Genomic DNA, 21,148 nt, shown 5'->3' with positions numbered 1-21,148 from the left:
GAAAAAAGCAGTTGTCGGGTACAAGAAACTTTACTTGGTTTATTGATGGCTCTAAATTGGAGGAAGTGACAGTATTTAAATATCTGTGTTTAACCTTTAATTCCAAGAGATCATTGCTATTGTTAAACAAGACCCCTGAGCTTAAAGCCGTTTTGGCCATTTTGGCAGCTTCCTAACTTCGGGCCCTTGATAATAAATATGGTCGATTCTCTCTTGCCCCAGTAATACAAATGTATAATCAAATTCTGGTCCTGAGATTGATCTATGTAGCTGAGGTGCGAGAAGAGGGCTTGCTGTGGGCAAAAGTTGAAGCCATTATTTGGAAACATGTTCTTAATCTTCCATTGTGTGTTCCTTTGGCTGCAATTCGACATATTTTGGGCATCGTTTCACTGGAATCCATGATCTCTTGGTGTAAACTACAGCTTTTACGCAGTATCTTATTTCCTCCGGCTGGTACTCTGTTTAAAGGACTAAATATCTTTGATTCATGTGATGACTGTAGCACTTTAATTCAATGGATCAAGGGGTCCATGAAAATTCTTATGACAAATGATCTGCTCTCAGTTGATTTGGAATATACCCCTACTAAGGTCAAGAGGAAAGTTTATGAAAATGATTGGATATCTAACAGAACCCAGTTAGAAACATATACAATCTTTGAACATTTTGTATTCAATGTTAAATCGTTCAATACAATTCAGAAATATCTCACTAGACATCCTGCTAAGAACTCCAGATCCTTCTGGGTACGTTTGAAATTAAATCTCCTCTTGACCAAGGATGTATTAGGGACACCTAGCAAATTAGCTAATCCTGATCGTTCTTGCCGGTACTGCTCTAACACAAAGGAAACTCTGAAACACATAACCATTGAATGCACTGCACTTTCTGATTTTCGTAATTTGATGCTAGAGTCTTATCTTAAAAATAGGCCGTTTCTATCTTATGAACATTTGTGGTGGACGTTACTTGTTGAACCAAATAATCATTTAGTGATTTCAATAGAGCATTTTTTAAAAGACCTATTTTAAACTTGTTTGCTGTGTTGAAATCTTGTGTTATCCTGTCATATTTTTGGAAAATCTGATTTTAAATTTTGTGTATGTATTGCCTTGCAATGTGTAGTGTTTCTTATTAATATATGTGTATAAGGTTTTGTTGGACAAAGCTAAATCACACAATAAATAAATGAAAATAAATAGCATCAACGGTTTAAGAGCAATCAGATCTTGTACACAAAGCAAACCCAGTTCCATTTGCAGAGGCACATCTGGGGTACTGCTCAGGATTCGTAATAACCTTTTAAGAAAATATTTTACTGTGGTGACAAGAGCGTTAACTTTACTAAAACCCCAAACCTGCACCATAAAGAACCCCAGCCAGAACCTGATAAATATCCAAAGCTGGAGCCACTGAATTACACTTAGCTTTATTTGCAACTGTCATCTTGATTTGAAAATGTGGGAATATCAGTGCACTTTCTCTTCTCTTTCTCACCTCTTTCTCCCCATGGTTGCATCAGCCCTATTCACATGCTTTTCCCACTTCCCTTCATTGGAAATTCTCACGCCAAGAAAATCAAAGTTATTAACTTCTTCAATAAGCATCTCCTTTATATCTAATGGCAAGTTAAATCAACGTCCTCTCTGTTTGCCACACCTCATCAGCTTCGTCTTTGAAACATTCACCTCCGACCCTCTTGAATCACAGAAGTTTACAAAATGAGCAACCTGCTTTTGTAGGCCTATTGGGGTCTTTGAAATGAGTATAATGTTGTCAGCAAAGAATACGATTCTGATGTTCTCTCCTGCTAACATGGGGGCATCAGATGTTCCCATCAAAAAGCCGAAAAGTACGCCAACACAAAATGAGTTGAAAAGTAAGGGGGCAATGCTGCATCCTTGTCTTACCCTCAGAGATTAGTGGTCCCTCACCCGAGGCCGCATCTTACTCTTGCTGTAGAATCAGCATGGAGCTCAATGATTGCTTTCAGCCATTCCAGCGGTACCACTTTGGCGAGGAGCACCTCCCACAATGCTATCCTTGTGATGCTTTCAATGGCAGCCTTCACATCGGCAAACAATAAGTAAAGATTGTCTTTGTTTAGCTTCACATACTTATCACAAATTAAACTTAATCTTAATGCCAGTTCATTATGTGCTCAGCCCCCTACAAAGCCCACTTGTAAATGACTTAGGGCTTCATGTTCCACAGCCCAATTTTCCAATTTTGTCTGAAGAATGTTTCCAAAAATGTTACTACGGACGCAAAATGAGGAAATTGGCCTGTAGTTCCTGGGGTTTCCATGGTCTCCCTTTTTGTGTATAGGAACCACTTCTGCTTAATTCCAGATGGGAGGTTTCAAGCCGGTCTGCAGAATTGTACTAAATCATTTGTTTAAATAAGGAACCTATAATTCTAAATTGCTTTTATACAAATCAGCTGGCATATGGTCAGTGCCCAAGACTTTCTCAGAGACCTGACTTCCCACAGCAAAAGCTACTTTACACAAGCTCAACACAAGTGGGTTGGCCCCAAACACCGGGTCTGACCAAATTCGATACTTCAGACTGAGTAACAAAGACAAAATACCTGATAGAGGCTTGAAAAATTGTCGAACCAAGTCCCCTTGGAAATTGCAGATTCCACTGAGTTTGGCGTCACTCTACCACCCTTCGTCACAATTCTCCAAAATTCCTTTGCATCTTTGTTTGCCAGAGACGTTTTTAAAGGGCTCCATATACCCAAAAAAACAACTCCTTTCTAACCAAGATGTTCTTATATTCCTTTCTATAGTAGCTTAGCTCTTTTCTAATCTCTGTATCTCTACTTTTAGTTCTGTCCAATAATTTTGATTTTTCTGCCCTGCATTTCTGGTCATATCACCCCTCTTTCTGGAGTTGGCAATCCTTTATTTCCTTCACTGGCTTTGTCAGGTAACTGCTAAAAATTAACAAAATCTTTGTGATTGGAGAATATCAATATCGCCATCAGGACCAGCGTCATCTACAAATTCCAGCAATGCCAGGTACTATGTCTCTGCCAAATTATTTGCAAGTGCAGGTTGATCCCATTTTAACATACGCCTGTTGTTTGTTAAACGAGATGGGTTGAACCCTAATAACCTGATAAATGGCAAAGGACAGGAAAAGTACATTATGCTCCCTATGCATTCTCAGGACAGGCAGGATCTCAAAGGATTTGACCAAACCTCAACTATCCAAGTCAACCAAAACAAAACTGATATGGCTACTCTTTTCTACATCGCTATATGTTGGAGAAGGGAGGGATATATGGTTCAATCTGACCATTATAGGACCAGAGCCCTGCTCCAAAGAATAATTCAGCTGTTTGCAAAGCATATTTGTAAACAGATTGGTTTGCAGGGGCACTAATGTTCGTAATTACCCAATAGCATCCTCTTCCTCCAACCAGCCACCAGACCCGTAATGATTTACTGCCATCTGACTTTCCGGAATCACTGGGGAATTAAAACCCCGGCCTTCTGGGAAGTCAGGCACCGGTAAATGTTAATCCCCATTCCCATTTCAGTCCCATAGGACTCAATTGGGAATACCGGTGCCATGCTTCCGTGAAAGTCTGCGTGCTGCTGCTATTGCGCCTGCCACATCTGATCCTGGTAGGTGCCGTACGGCACCTGCCCGCAGGCTCGTAGTTTGCCCGTCTGGAAACAACAATGCTGGTAAGCTTACCGGCACCGTTGCTTCTGGACCGGCAAAAATGTAATGAGGCCCACAGAGTCTCAAACCAAGACTGAGCTTGACAACTACACATTGCAAGTCCTGGAAGTGGGTTTCCACTACCATGACATGTGTGTTTAGTGAAGTGTTAGTCCAAACACACTGCCCCACACTTGGGCACACTACCCCACTCCTATGCCTGGTCGCCGGAATTTTAAACACAGAGTACCCCTCCAGCGTAAACTGCTCAGTTGTCCAGGTCTCCAGGAAAGCATAATATATCATAAACTCTGATATGTTTTACCCAGTCTGCATCCTTCAGATATCTCAGGAGGCACGCAACATTCCAGGATGCCAATTTCACATTATTAAAAGTATGTTAATTCCCACTTGTATCATTAGATGAATCCAAAACTCGGTGTAGGGAGGGAGAAACCACTTAGGGGATGTTAAAGAAGAAGTGGGTGTCAAGGAGGACCCCACCATCAACGAGGATGAGGTTGGCACTACACTTACTCCCTGATCCCTAGCAAGTGTTCAAAGTGGTGGTCTTCCTCTCAATTCAATTTTCAAATCTGGAACTTGCATTGTCCTTGCATCAGTCGATAAGAGACCAGGGGCCAGGCTACAGAAGCTTTGCACTGGTGCAAGTGCCAAGTTTGCACGGTATTAGCACTAGGGCAAAGTTTGCCCTATTTCTAAAAACACTTGCAAGTATTAGAAACCCATTGCATCATGACAAGTGCATTTTGGCATGTCATAAGCCGTAGGACAGAAATTCACTGTATTTTTGCACCAGGGCAAAGTGTGTCCTAGTGCGAATACAGAATGGTATTAGCACTAGGGCAAACTTTGCCCCGGTGCAAGAATGTATCAAAAATGTATCTTTTTTGCACTTGGGCAATTTTTGCCTTGGTGCTTATATCATGCTTATACCATGCCAGACTGCACTTGTCATGGTGCAATGGTTTTCTAATATTTACAAGTGTTTTCAGAAATAAGGCAAACTTTGCCCTAGTGCTAATACCATTCAACTTTGCACTTGCACTAGTGAAAAGTTTCTGTAATCTGTCTACTGATCTTAAATGGTCACTTGCCAGGGTCATTTGAATATAATCTAGCCCACTAATAGAATCCTGGGTGTGGCGCTCTACATCCAAAATGTCCAATCTTACCACGGATAGATATTATTTTTTTATGTCTTAACCAGTGGATGCATCTATTGACACAGAGTATTCTTGCCTTCCTAACTCCCATCTCCCCTGTTCTAGCTTAGGAACATTTGTTAAGGACACTACATATTCAATGGATGCCTTTTCCATGTCAACACGATGAGGCCTCTATCCTCTACTTGCCTGATTATATTGTGATATTTCTGTGAGAGAGACACGGGCCTAGATCTTTTCTCTCAGGGGCTGACATCTGGGTTATTGATAATTATAGAATCATTTATCCTATTGGGTAGACTACACTAGGGCAAGGATAGTTTTTCCTCTGATTCTCCATCACCCTATTTAAAGCATTGAGATCAGAATTTGTGTGGTTCCCCTCTTGATCCACATGGACATGGGTGAGCGATTGTTCGATCATCTAACCTTTGCTTCATAACGCCCAGTTCAGCCTCCAGTTTGGTTCAAGTAGCAGCAAACATAGGGCCACAAGTTCAGTTTTGACTAAGTGACAACCCATGCACCAAATCTGCTCACTGGCTATGATATTGTTCTCACCCTGACACTGCACCTCTGCAGTTTCATCAAGATCGACATTCACTGGCATGGAACTATTGGACACAGGGTTGACTCCCTGCAGTGGAGAGAAGCAATTTGAAATGTGAACTAGTTCATTTACAATCAGTGTTTAATGGGGAAATTAGATCAATTAAATTCCCAGTTTGTACATCCACTGGGTTTTTCCACCCACCTCCAAGCCCCCTTTTAACCGATGGGCAGACCTCTTACTCGATGGGTTGATTTCTATTGGGAACGTATAACTTAATCCCCCATTGAGGATGATTTCGCGGACTAGCCACAAGCTCGCAATCAAAGAATGTTGCCTTCCTTCCCCCCACCATACACTGACTTAGCATTTGCATTTGGGAATAGCAACCTACTTTGGGACCATTTCCCCTTTATCTTTCTCTTTAGTATCACAGAACTCACCCTTTCTCACTTGCCCTTTTCTTTGTCATTTACATTTGAGCCACAACTGTGATCTCTATGATCAATGTCTCTTTCCCCAATTAGTAGATTAACTTTCTTGATTGGGGCAATCATTAGTGCACTATTTTTCAGGTCCTTGGCCGGAGAGACCTGAGTGCTTGCTTTCTGCTTAGACATCCTAGTGTATACTGAAGGAACCGTAAACAGCTAACAATTTTATGCCAAGTTTATATAGTAAAACAAGTCCCCCAAAGGTGTTTTACTACGCTGAAACAAAGAACCTTGGGATACTCTGTTGAGTTATTATTCCACTAAAATTAAATACCAAGGACTAAGCAGGCACTAAGCAGGGGCTAAGCAACTAAACAATAGTGCTTCTGTTAACCAGAAATACCCAGCACACTCAACGTGACAAGAGTACAAAAGTATGTTGGGTGCAAAGGAAGAAAGAACTCTAATGTGTAAAATGTGCAACTAAAGTACAAGTGCAATTGTAGTCAGTTAAAGAAAGCTAAAAAAGCTAAGAATAAGAACTACAAAATTCTAAAACGGTGGGAATAATTTCACCTAAACCTAAACTAATCACAGTTAGCTGCTATTAAAAACCAAAAACAAATTAAAGCATATACATTTGATTACCCTAAACTATTAAGGGACTTTATAAAACCAGAAGAACCGTGATCATAAAATCATAGAGTCACGGTCTAGTATAACAGCCGCCTACATAAACGCAGCATGAATTTACCAAGCACACTGCACACACTGATACCCAATGAGGCACTGATACTCAACACTGAATGAGGTATCAGGAAAACAATATTATAATATTAATTGCTAGAATACTCTTCACAAAAGAAACAGGGCATGAAAGGTGTCAGAAGAACGCCTGACTGCCTGACAGAATACACTCATCCCCCCATCCGGCCAACACCACACCGCGCCCAATAGTAATGGCAATCTCACCTACTCCCCAAGAGGACCATAGGGTTTGGAAGTATCAGATCACATGTTCAATATGGCCGATCAAAACAACCCTCAGTCCCCAGTCCTCGGTCAGTGCAATGGCATAGTTCCTCCACAATTCAGCTGCAATTTAGCTACCAGACTACTTAGGTGATCGAGTCTTAATACCAGCGGTAGAGCTTGTAACCTTGCTCCCCCAAAAGCACATTTCACATGGGAGAAAGCAAAGGGTACCAGTAAGTACCAGGAAGGTAAATAGGACCAACAACACTGGGCCACCGAGCAGCACAGGGTAGACCCCACAGCAAGCCGTTCACAGAGAGTGACAAGAAATGGCAGCTAAACATTCAAGAACCTCAAATGGAGAGAAGTAGAGTGGGAACCTAGCAGTCCACCTTAATGTGAGGGAGGTGTGGACACAATTAGCAGTACTCCTCCAATCAGCAACCCAGAACTCCGAGCTGCAGGACTGCCCTTTGCCGTCCTTCGCTGTGGTTTCACCAGTGACTGCATTGTTTATGTGAGGGGCAGGTGGAAATGATCAGCAGCCCTCCGCCAACGAGCATCCCAGCCCTCCCAGATGCAGGACTGATCTTTGCTGCCCTTCTATGTTACTTCTATACTGCTATGGAGGTCTCTCGTTGCAGGATTCTAACAAGGACACAGTCTAACCACTCTGCTTTATACCTACAACGAATATTACACATGTAACAGGGCAATTCAAGACCTGGCACTTTAAATCCGAGTCTTCAACTGACCCACTATCTAAGTAAGCAATAGAAACTGATATTGATTTGTACTTTGAAACCAATGTGGGATTGTTTGCATATGTATGAGTACTATGAAAGCTGTTTACCTTTTATATCAGAGGTGCATGTGCATCAAGGAGAATAGCATCATGAAAACTATACAATAATCTTGAAAAGACTAGAAGCAGATCCTAAAAGTCTGGAGGGGCCATATGAGAAAGATATGTAAAAACAGACATTGGGTACCACAAAGAGACCCTTGATGAATACCAGGAGGAGTCCAAGAGAGAAATTACATTCATGGATGGTCTTCATGCTGCCAGATGCAACAGCAAGAGCAATAACCCTGGGTGGTTGCTGCCCTGGTCATTAAGAGAGAAACGGGAAGCAATGCTATTTCTAGGTTAGAAAGGCATGATGGTAGGGGGGTCACTGGGCTGGGTCGGTCCTGAAATAGGAATAACACTCACCAACCTGATAACAGAAATGGAATTTCCTTTAAACGCTGCAAGATGACAATGCACAGGGGACAGATGGCCACATGGCTGAGTTTTCTGAAGAGTTTGCAAAGAAACTTGCCCTGCAGCGATTCCAAATGAATGAGTCGGCACTAAATACGGGGTCCATACTGGAGAACAGCTTCACAAGACTCATTACCATGCTTCTAAAATCAAAAAATACTTTTCAGCACTGCCCCTCATACTGCCCTCTGTCATTTATTAATACAGACAATACGATTCACACCAAACAATAACCCAATGCCTGCTTACTCACACGGCATCACTAATTATACCTGAACAGCCAGGATTTATCCATGGGCATTCTCACTAAACAACTTTAAACTAATTTTCTCCATTATGCATGACATAAACCCAGATGTCCCAGCGGTTGTTGCTACGCTGGATGCCGAAAGGTCAGTTGATTCAGTAGAATGGCTATTTGTTTTTGTAGTACTACTTACTTCTGGCATGGGAGTACATATTTTAGAATGAATAAAATTGTGTTATTCTGACCCTAAAGTGAGCATCCTCATGAATAACACTGGAAATCGACACCAACATCGGGCAGTACCGAGGGATACCCCGTCTCCACTAGTATTTTCAATATCCATTGGGCCGATATCATAGCATGTCATCTACAAGAATTCCACATGAAGAGGGGGATTGAATTGTATACACCTGCAACACAGCTATTAATATATACTAACAATATGCTGTGATACATAAAATATCCTGATAAGAATATCAAACCGGTAGTCTAAGGTATTGAGAAATATTGGAAGCTAGCAGGCTTGAATATTATCGTTGTAAAATCTGAACTCCTCCTGCTTATGACAGTCACTAAGGACACAGGTAGACAATAAGGGTTTCAATGGAAGACTGCCAACTAGGAAATAGGTTTAGAGGAATGTTGCCCTCTTAAACATATCTACCTAGAAACACTTGAAATATTGGAACACAAGGCTGACAGATGGACTTCTATGCCACCATGGATGATGATAAGGATATCACTTGCAAAGATGGTGGTGGGTCCCAAATTATTATATGTATTTCAAAACACAACATTGATTCCACCACAAAGTTATCTATGACAAAAGTAGGTACCATTTATTTTTCACAGATAGTGTCAATCATTTTAGATTTGAATTAGGCCAATAATCAGAGAACCACAAGTTAGAGTAAAAGTAAAAATGTCTCACTGTCAGATCTTTTGCCCAGGCATCTTAGACTGTGGTCTAAAGACTGCTTTCAAAATACCTGCACCAACAACACAGGTGGCCCACATGCCAGAACACCTTCTGCCGGAACTTGGAAAAGGGAAGACGGGCACCAACATGGTAGCAGTAAAGAGTGTTGGCGGATGGGGTTTCGGACAGCTTTTGTAGTGGCAAAAAAGAGGAAGGAGTGGAATGGAGAGGGAGCAGTGCTAAGGGAGGGACAGGGTTGACACTCCCCAATGGAAGGGAAATCCCACCAAAGTGGGAGTAGATATGTTGAAGGGTGTGTTTGCAATGGGTGGGGCAGGAGCGGGAGGGAGAGCAAGAGCAGTGCAAGGTATTTGGGGGTAAAACAAAAATAGCAAAAAATCCCTTCCTTTGAAGTCTGCTCCTAGATGGCCATAAAGGGTAGAGCGGTGTTCATAGGCCGAAATTATGACATCAGACCACGGATCAATAGTTTCAGAGATAACAAAGTGCATTGTTTGCTTGAAAATTGTCAAAAATAAGTTTCACAATATAACTTCTACAAAAAGGTCTGATCCAGAACACAATTAAAAATGGCAAGAGCTTGATAATCAAGCCCACTGATATTGGTATCCTTATAATTAAGGTTTCTTAACAATGAGGTACACTACAGACACCTCAAATTAGATCCATCCAAACAAATCAAAAGCAAATTGGTAACATCACAAACAAGGCACTTGACAATGGGATCTTGAATGAAATGGAACATGTTTTCCTTAACAAATCCAACACCAGAACACCTATCTTAAATATATTAACTAAAATCAACAAAAACCCACTTTAAGTATTTAAACCCGTTAGCCTCAAACACAGAAGCATTCCTTCAAGACATGCAATATTTATTTAGTGAAGGGCCTAGATTTCAGTATGCAGTCATTATAATGCCTAGAAAGAACATTGTTGGCAAAAGAAGAATTTATTCTCTCATTCTTCGGCACTTTCTATACATAATGTAGGACTGGAATTTGTTGATATAATCTTAAAAAGTCCTAAAATATGCTGAGATTGCCATTTACTAGGAGAACGAAAAGATTGGTGGTCCCAACATTTTTTCAGGGAATGTGATGACTACAAACCGTGGATTTGGACTCAACAGTATTCGTTTTAGTGGATGTAGACTCATTATACATGGAAATTCCCTAACATGAAGTGATAGAAGTGCGCACAGCTTGCCTGGACGAAATAGTAAAATTAAATAAGAGTTCCTACCCTTTTCATGATTGAAGGTATTAAAATAGCACTATTTCAAAGGTCTTTTGCCTTTTAGAATGATTTCTTTTTTCCAACAACTCATTTCAGTCAAAACTGAGACAATGGGGGGGCATGGCCAGCTAGCAAGCAATGGCGATGTGAGCCCAGGGAGCTCCTGCAGGCGCCAAACAAATCCTGCACAATATCCTGGTTTTTCGTGTGGAAATGACTCACAAATGATCCGACCCGACTCCTGACCGCCTGGTCCCTCTACAAGCCAAGTTTGGTACATCAACTCGGCGGAATCCCTGAGAAATGCCCCACGGCGAAACAGACCCAGAGGTGTCTGCTGGCGGGAAGATCCAAGATGGCTGGCGGCACCCGAGGACTGAAGGGATCCCTGCCCCGCTCACAATAGCCTGCGCTCTGGGGACAGCCGCTGTGCAACGGAGGAAAGCCGGCACACACAAACAGATCCTGTGCTTGAGCTGGGGCTTGAACACGCAGCCACGTGCCGCATGGTGTCTGGCCGGGAGTGTTGTTTCCCCCGACGAGCTGCGACGTAACCTGCGGCCTCAGTACCCTTGGTGCCCTCCGGGGGCAATCGGCGAGTGACGGCCCCGCTGCACCGTGGGGGGGAGCCGCGCCACCCGCCGTGTGCGGCCCCGGGGCTCAGCTGCCTGGAACACTGCCCGACTCCGAACATTACCCCGCAGCGCTGCGGCGCCGCACTGAAAAAGAGCTGCGTAAACGGCCCAAGACCCTTTGCAGCAGCGCGACTGCCCCCCCCCCATAGGACACCGAGGGGGAATTTGGAGGGGAACGAGACCCACCCGACGCGGTGACCCCCAACCCACAGCCGCACTGGGTGGGGGATCAGAGGACTACTGTGCAACAAATGGGAACCGCACCAAGCGGAGAAAACTCATAATTAAAAGAAAACCTCCTGAAACTAATGAAAAACGTGCCCTGGTCCGGGGGCCCACCTTAATACGTCCAGGGAAGAATCCACCGGGAGGTGTGGAATCAGCTAGGCGCAAGACTGATCACACAGGCCTGATTCCCCCGGAAACGCTCCAAGATATAAACGACGCTGAAGACTCCCTCAAGGCCTGCTGTTCTTGACCCGCAGTACTTGCTACTAAACGTGGGACCCATCCTACGCCTGTGCAACGCTCCACTAGCTCCGGGAGTCCCAACTGCAGGAAAGGGACGATTCAAACGGGAATACTGGTACTGAAAACCAGAACAAGACTGGAAGCAAGGGATGAGGGAGTGCTCCGGGGCCCGAAATCACAGTTGTTTTTGCATGTACCTCTGCAACCATAATAAGGAACACCCTTACAACTGTGAGGCATGGAAACCACGCTGCCGGTGCCATGGGCAAAGATAGACAAAAGAAAACGTCCACGCAGAGTAGCATGGATCAATACGCGGTCGCCACCACTCCGGCACCGATGGGCCAAACAACGCGGCCGACATCTCCCACAGACGAGGACAATCTTGCGCTGAGGGACGTGATGGCCGCTATTGCTAGCTCGCGCTCCTCCATGGAGATTAAAATGGACAGTATCGTGGCAGACGTCTCCTTTTTACGCCATGAGCTTCAAAAACTCACCTCCCAGACAGGAGAAGCGGAACACCGCATCTCTGAAGCGGACGACATCAGAGGAGTCAACCAACAACTGTCGCAAGCCATGACCCGCCTGAAAACCCTGGAATCTAGAGTCGATGAAGGAGAGGGCAGATCTCGCCGCAACAATGTGCGCATTCTTGGGCTACCAGAAGGAGAAGAAGGGCACAGTATGGAGCTATTCTTAGAACAGTAGCTTGCAGATATCTATGCACCCCATTCTTTCTCTAAATTCTTTTCGGTTGAGAGAGCCCATAGGATGGCCTCAGGGAGGCCAATCCCGGGAGCCCCACCCCGCACAGTGATCGCTAAACTGCTCAACTACCAGGACAGAGATGCCCTCCTCCAGATGTCGCGCTCGAACGAGACAATTACCTACAATGGATCCCAAAACACATTCATTCCTGACTATACCCGAGCGGTTCAACGGGCACGGCAATCCTTTGAACCACTTAAGAGACAGCTAGCCCTCATGAACGTCAAATACGGGCTGCTCTTTCCAACACAGCTTAAACTTTATCATAAGGGATCCACAGTACACTTTACCGACCCGCAGGAGGTATGGAAGTGGGCGGAAATGCACATCAAAGGCGACTGGAATGCGAGACCGACGAGACACAGAGGGAGACCCCGGCCCGGATGGATCGCCCTCACCAGTAAGAGATCCTGGAAGATTAGTACCGGAAGCCCGGGAACAGGGGGCGAACCAGAATGAAAGATGAGCAGGCAATGATCCTACACCAAAGGTGCTTCATCGACCGCATCTATGCAACGATACGCTGTTCCTTGAACTTGCTTCATTGCTGGGTGGATTGCTCCAACACGAGAAACTCGACCAAATGGTGCAGGAAATGGCGAAGACTGTTTCTTCTCTCCATTGTTCCTGACATTAGTTAAAGTGTGACCTGACCCCCTAAGGTTTGGAGGATAAGCGATGTTCGGGCGACAGGTACTTCAAGTTGGGGTGGAGTATAGGAAGGGGGGAGGAGGGGAATGTTTTCATGATGTTTTGTTAGTTCGGGACTATGGCATGCTCAAACAATCACCCAATCACAACCCTGTGCATATTACACCCTGCAGCACCATATATCGGGATCCTACTCCCGCAAGACATACCAATGGGAGGCAGCTCTCCCAACTAAGACATCCTTGAAGCCCTCCAACACGAGTTTTAGATGGCACAAAAACAAACCCACTCACCACCGGCTGACCGCCCCAGGTCCTTCAGGCTGCTCACCTGGAATGTGAATGGACTTGGCTCTGGAATTAAGAGACGCCTGATTAGACAATTCTTGAATAGACACTCTCCCGATGTGGCCCTGTTATCTGAGACACACCTAGCGGGAACACACTGCACCCTTTTCCAGAGAACCAAATACCGGGCCGGATTCCACGCGGGGTACACAATGGGATCCAGGGGCACCCTTATCCTTATACACAAAAGACTCCCGTTCTCCCCACAGGTCGTAGAACAGGACCCTCGAGGTCGCCATGTATTCATCCTGGGTTCGCTCTGGGGGGAGACATTGGCCATTGTGTCGATATATTCCCCGCCCGGATTGGGCCAGGACTTACTGGATGACCTAACCACTTTTATGGGAAAACACCAGCCAGATCGGTGGATACTGGGGGGAGATTTCAATGATGTTATGTGCAATACCATAGATCGCACCCATATTAGAGGGCGCAACCCGGATACCCCCACAAGGCTGTCTAACTTTGTGTCCGCCCTGGGCCTTCGCGATGTATGGCGGGAACTACACCCCCGAGACAAAGGTTACTCGTTCCACTCGGGTGCCCACGGCTCCCGCTCTAGACTCGACTACCTCTTCCTCCCGAACACAGACCTACACAGGGCAATATCCGCACAGTTCCTCCCCCGTGGAATCTCGGACCATTCCCCCCTAATAATAGAAATGCGAATGCATGGCACAACCCCTCCTAGAACATGGAGACTAAACAACTACCACCTTGGGTTCCCCGAACTGGTTGACCGCCTCACGGAAGTTTCTGATGAATATTTTTATATAAATGAACCGGCAGTGGACAACCCAGTAACGGTGTGGGAAGCTTACAAATCAGTGCTGCGTGGAGAAATAATTTCTTGGGTAGCGAATAAAGAGAGAGACTCCAAAAAATAATAGAGGCAGAAGGGGAAATGATCCAGTCCGAGAACATGCACGCTCTTGGCCCTACCCGGGAGGATAGCTTAGCGGCAACGTGCTCGCCTTGGAAGCAAGACAACATGAAGCAGCACAGGTTCGATCCCTGGGTCAGCGCTTAGAAAGCCCTGGGTATTTAAGCGCGTAAATACGCAACTAAGACAAAAACAACTACGCAACTAAAACAAACAATTCCTGTAACAGTGTCTCGATGCCTGTGGGCTGTGTGAGCGTTTTAAAAATGCAAATAAATAAATAAATACCCCGCAGACCCAAAGGTCCCTTAAACTAGCCACGGAGAGCCTCAGAAATACCATGCTGGATAACGGCAAGCAAGCCCACTGGGACTCCAGAGCGAGGATATACGAATTGGGGGACAAAGCAGGAAAAATACTAGCCTGGCTTGAAAGAAGAGATGAGGGAAGACCCTACGTCTGGGAAATCGTTACTCCAAGTAATGAGAGGTACCAGACGGATGCGGAAATAGCAGAGGCCTTCGCCCCCAATTCTATGCAGAACTATATCAAGCCCTGACATCACCACTCGACCCGACTCTGCTAGACGATGTAGTACTGCCATCATTGACAGCACAACAGCGAGCAGAATTAGAGTCCGAAATAGCTGAAGCCCTAGCGCAACTCCAAACGGGGACAACACCAGGCCCTAATGGATTCCCGGTCGAAGCTTGGCAAAAGCTTGGAGGGAACAAAATAGCAACCCCCCTCTACAAAATGCTGCTTGGCGCCCGTGACCAAGGCACCCTCCCACCAGACCTATGTAAAGCCACTATTGTGGTCATTCCCAAACCTGATAAACCCCCGGAAATGTGCGCCTCTTACAGGCCTATCTCACTAATTAATGGTGAAGCCAAGGTCCTAGAACAAACTCCTAGCCAATCGACTGCAGCCAGTGGCCCATACCCTGATCCACCCGGATCAATGTGGCTTTATGCCACACAATTCAACCCGAATTAATCTGCGTCGACTCCACTTGTCGCTAGAACGGGCCCCAGTCATCGACACCCCTCTCGCCTTATTGGCAATAGATTTCGAAAACAGCACCTGACAAATGGGGAAGGGATGAGACAGGGTTGCCCCCTCTCTCCCCTTCTCTTTGCCCTGGAAATTGAGCCTCTCGCCCTGTGGCTCTGCCAAAATGCAGCCTGGACAGGATTTAGATGGCCTGAAGGGCATGAGGACCGAATTTCCTTGTACGCAGACGACCTCCTGATATATCTGGGGACCCAGCCCGGTCCTGCCCTATATTGACACAAATGCTTATCCGTTTCAGTGAATTTAGTGGGCTTAAAATTAATTGGGGGAAATCAGTTCTCTTCCCGGTGAAAGGAGGTGCGCAGGTCGACCCCCAGGAATGCCTGTGCCGATTGGAACCGCAGGGCTTTCGATATTTGGGGATCTGGGTGACAACGGACCTCATTGCTTATGCAACACATAACATTCAACCGGTCCTTGACCGTTTTGTCAGTGACGTCCACCACTGGAAGCTTCTCCCCCTCACACCCGTGGGGAGAGCCACGCTCTTTAAGAGGATCATTCTCCCAAGGTTTCTCTATGTCTTACAGAATGCCCCACTAAAGATCCCAGACTCCGACTTCGATCGGGTCGAAACCCTCCTCGGGAACTCATATGGAGTGGAGGCCAACCAAGGATAGCACTAACCATGATCCAAAGATCGATCTGGGAGGGCGGTATTGGGGTTCCCCACCTCCAAACCTATTATTGGGCTTCGCAACTTGCAGTGGTCAATGACCTGCTCCACGGAGACAGGGAACTCCCCCACATCGGGGCTGAGGTCGTCGCTATGCATGGCACCGATCCACGGCACTTACCTCCCGAGACCCCACGGCACAAACCCTCCCGAGACCCCCCCACCAATGACCACGACTCACATTATTGCTGTTTGGAAGCAAGTGCACAGATTCGTAGGGTGGGAAAATAAAATAACCACGGCACAACCCCTGTGGGGAAATAGCAATCTGTCTGAGATAAGGAGGCTTGACCCGTGGCCCCGATGGGTAAGGGCCGGGATTCTGAGAGTTGAAGACATTCTTGATGAGGGGGAACTGGCCTCGTTTGAAGTTCTCCAGCAAAGATTCCAACTCCCGGGTACCGAGCGATACCACTATGTACAACTGGCCCATGCCCTGAAAAACCATATACCTGTAAACGCCAGTATCCCAGACTACACACCAATAGAGCGCAACATGCTACCAGCTTTCATCCCCACCAAATGCACCTCCATTCTATACAATGCTATCACATCCTTTGCCACACCTGAACTGACGGGATTAAAGGCCAAATGGGAGGTGGACGTAGGGGGTTAGACCCAGAAGACTGGATCCAAGCACTAATGCATCCAAGGGAGGTGGGCATCTCCTCCAGGCTTCGGCTGGTCCAATTAAAAATCTTGCATAGAGTCTATTACCCTAGAACGATATTATATAGGTGGAAGAGAGCCTCGAACCCGAACTGTCTCTGATGCGGAGAGGAAGAGGGTACCTTTTTTCACATTCTATGGGCATGCCCCCGAATCCACACTTTCTGGAACGAATGCTGTAATAAACTTAATAAGATCCTTACGTGCCACGTACCACTGGACCCAAAGATTCTCATCCTGGGTGTCCCGGATGAGATTGCTCTTAATAAATGGGAAAGGTTGCTCTTGAACACAGCAGCGGGACTGATGAAGCGTAACATAGCGCAAAAATGGGGAGCCCCGGAGTCCCCAACAATGGAGCAATGGGCAATGGACATGGACATATGTGCAATGATAGAACACATAATATACACCGCCAGAGGCTGCCCTGTAAAGGCGGATAGGATATGGGGGAGGTGGGAAGAGGAAGGACCCTAGATCCCGCTAGACGCAGCGGGGTGATGAGGTTTAATCACACTAAAGACTTGGGGAAATGTTATGGGTGATTGATAACGAACCTGTTAATGATTGACCTTTGATGAGACATGCTAGTCCCTACACGATGTTGTTGTTTTGATGTGATGTGAAACAATAAAAAATGTTTTATCCCAAAATAAAATATATATATATAAATAAATAAATAACTAAGACAATGAATACAATACATTGATGATGTACTGCTGCTTTGGCATAGCATAAAATCGTATACATGATAGTGAATGTTTAAACTCAAGAATGTCTAACTTAAGGTTCACTATGGAAAAGAACAGACACCAGATTTATGTTTGAACTTCTGTATAAAACTCCAACTTATACACTAACTTTTTCAGAAAACCTTCAGATAGATACATTACCATCTTTTGAGACTACACACCCAAAGCACTGAAAGAAAGCATTTCTTTGAGCCAGTTTCTAAGCTGAAGACATAACTGGAATAAGCTCACAGACTTTAAAGAGGAATGTGATAAATCTACAAAAAGAAGTAATTATGATTTTGGCACTTGTGCATCTAGAAATACTGCCAAACAGTAATAATGTTACTGCATGCAAGCAATAAACATGTGGTAATTTTAATAGTCAACATGATTTTAGATCATGTTGACCCTTAAAGTATTCCCCATTTTGGAGTCCTGTAAGACTCCATGGGGATTTTTATCATAGCATGCAGTAATTACTGCATGTGGTAATGTGCTTAAGTGGTAGTAGTTACCAATGCACAAAAGCAGTAGCAAAGGAAGAGTTTCAAGTCTGACACACAGACTTTTGCTTAGTGGTAAAACTTTGGCTATTCTAAAATACTCCATGGTTTGCCATGGGCCAAAAACTCATAATCAGGCCCTAAGAGAAAAAGGAGAGGATATCCCAAACACATGGCCCTCATTATAAGTTTGGAGGTCTTGAAAAAAGTGCATGTAGCAACTATTACCAGAACCTTTTCCAGACCGCCAGCTACAAGTCTGCCAGGAGGGGCTGTGAACCACCAGCAGGCGTAACCTGCTGGTACTGCTGACCCCTACAAGCAGATCTTTCACTGAAGCACCGGCGCCATTAGCAACAGTGCTAGTGCTTCAGGGTCCCCGGGAATGGGAACTTACCGTTCCTCCACCGTCTGTAATATCCCAGTAGTGCTGGGATTTCAAGTGGTGGAAACGGTAAATTGAGTCTGCCGGTAATCTGCTGGTAGCACTGGTGGGTTGCCAGCAGACTCGTAATGAGGGCCATTATCTCCCACATGCAAAACAGAACAGGTTCCGGATAAGAAGGACCTAATTATGCCCAAACCAGTCTATGCGAGCAATAAGAGGAGTGTCTGCATTACAACGTATAGCCCACACGGCACTGTATGCCACAAACTGCATTTAAAACATTTTCAAATGTTAGAAAATGTGGTAGGGATAAAAGAGAAATCAATGTCCACATTTAAAAGATTAAATCACTGGAACTACTTTATAGTAATGTTCACGTTCACAGAACAGAACTAATAGTAAACCTCCCTTTTGGCAGATGCTTAGCTTGCCAAAAAGAGCACAGCATTTCAACATGGAGGGAAAACATGGACAATAGAAAATACCTAATGGTGTTCACTGCATCCGGTGCCCCACAGTAAACTTTAGATGGGAATCACCATGAAAACAATGAGTATCATAATGAGAGAACACAGATCCACTACATTACAAGTGCCTATGAAGATACCCTTTGTTGGGAATCAGAGTGCTGATGCTGTACACAGGACCATACTTGAAGTGGTAAAAAATTATGTAACCCAATGTAATGCAAAACATTATTAAACGATAAAGAACAACTATGGATCATACGTATATGAAGCCACACTCAAGGGCTAAATGAACATATTGAATAGCCTATATTGTGGAGAAAAAAAATGAAAAAAACAATTTTCTGATTTCAAAATCATTCACTTTGATATACTTTCTTGGATGACTGACACCAAAGAGTGATGTTTTCACCTGTTTGAACTTTCTGCATGGTTACTTCATTTTCGCCCAAGGTATGGCTACAGTAGAGCACCATGTAGGAACTTATAAAAATGATTCCTGAAAATTGGGGTTTTAAATTTTGCAACCTAACTACACAATTATAATTTCCAATATGGCCACCAGCACATAGCAGTTCTGGTGTAGTAGCTGCATATACCGGCTGCATAAATATATATCTAGATGGCTGCCTCCACTGGAAGCATTGCATGGCATGGACAACCTCTTACTGACCTACATTTTGGTTCTCTCCTTTTCTCAAAACCTAGAGCATTAAAATTGATGCATATTCCACCATGTTTTCTCACTTTTGACAGGTTGGAAATATATAACACTGTGCTCAATGCAAAAAAATAAAATAACCTCGATTGCTATGATTTTTCCCACATAAAATCTGCTTTAAAGGGAAATTATTCAATTTCACTATACTGGCTAAATACTAATGTACTCTACTTTGATTCCTTGAGGCATGCAGATTTAGTCAAAAAAGCACAAACAACAAAGTGACACCTATTGGAAAAAGGAATGTACTGTTTTCACTTCATATTTCCTCTGTCTTTCCTTGAAATACATTGTCATATTACAGGGAATGTTCAAATATAGTGATGGTTCATTTTGGCCTCATGTTTCTTTAGATTTCAGCACATAGCTCTACTGTAGCAAAGCACCACTTTAAAATGAATACAGATAGTTCCATTTTAAATTGGGCTTTGAATATGTATGCCTCAAACAATTCAATAAATTCGCTGATATGTTGTAAGCTCTGTGCCATTTGTCAGGTGCTGTTTCTCAAGGGAGTAGGTATCTACTGGCATCCCGTAAACGCACCTCGTTGTGATAGCTGATGAGACGTGCAAATCATGAAGGAAGAACTGCACTATTCTGGCACCTTCGTCACTTAAACTTGGGACAGTCACTATGTCCCTTAATTTCTCCCTACAATGAACCATCTACATCATACTTGGAAGAAGCAGTACAGTTTTCCGACATCAGTTTTCTTTCGGGAAATAGGTTTTAACATTTGTTTTAACATTTGCACATCTACTTTAGGCATTTTGGTCCTTTTCCTGAACTGAGTGGAGCTGATGTGTTATTTATTTGTTTGGGTGTTTTGTGGATTGCTACCGGCCACTTTATGACTGCTTCAAAGCACTTGACATTTGATATTAACGTGAAATTACATTTAAAAAATTGCATTATATAATCATGAGCTAACCAACTTGTATAAAAAAGTCATCTTGTCCCAAAAATAAAAAGAGGTGAATAAATAATTTAAGAAGAAAAGAAAAATGAGCCAACCCCCCCTAAAAACTACTATCTCAGTTGGGAAGGGAGAATTTAAAAAAGTGAAATAACACAAGGAGGGAGGAGTGTTAGATTTAAAGTGTAAGTACAAACAGAGTTGTAGGGTGGCACCACCTAAAAGCAAAATGAATGTGTCAATCTAAAACATAAATATAAGCTAACATGCATTTGGACTTGAAAACAAAACCTTACATCATAACAGGCCAACATTACACAACACGTTGCTTCAGCTCAAACATGACATGGTGTTGCATAACATGAGCATTGTGTAAAATTGATGTTATTCTGAACAAAATGTACTAATTGCTGTGTCCGGAAGTGCCAATCTGCAACATGGGGTAGGCTCCGTGTATTTGCCCACTGATTTTGACTTTGCATCTATGTGTTGCTGCCGCTCTGCACATGGGGTTAGGCTTCATGTATTTGCCCACTCATTTTGACTTTGCATACATGTGCTTCTGCCGCTCTGCAACATGGGGTAGGCTTCATGTACTTGCCTACTAATTTTCACTTTGCATACATGTGCTGCTGCCACTCTGCAATATATGGGAGGCTTCATGTATGTGCCCACTGATTTTGACTTTTCATACATGTGCTGCTGCCGCTGTGC

This window comes from Ambystoma mexicanum, chromosome 6q, assembly GCF_040938575.1.
Source record: "Ambystoma mexicanum isolate Mex_15411 chromosome 6q, UKY_AmexF1_1, whole genome shotgun sequence".
NCBI lineage: Eukaryota > Metazoa > Chordata > Amphibia > Caudata > Ambystomatidae > Ambystoma > Ambystoma mexicanum.
This window is presented reverse-complemented; position numbering follows the sequence as displayed.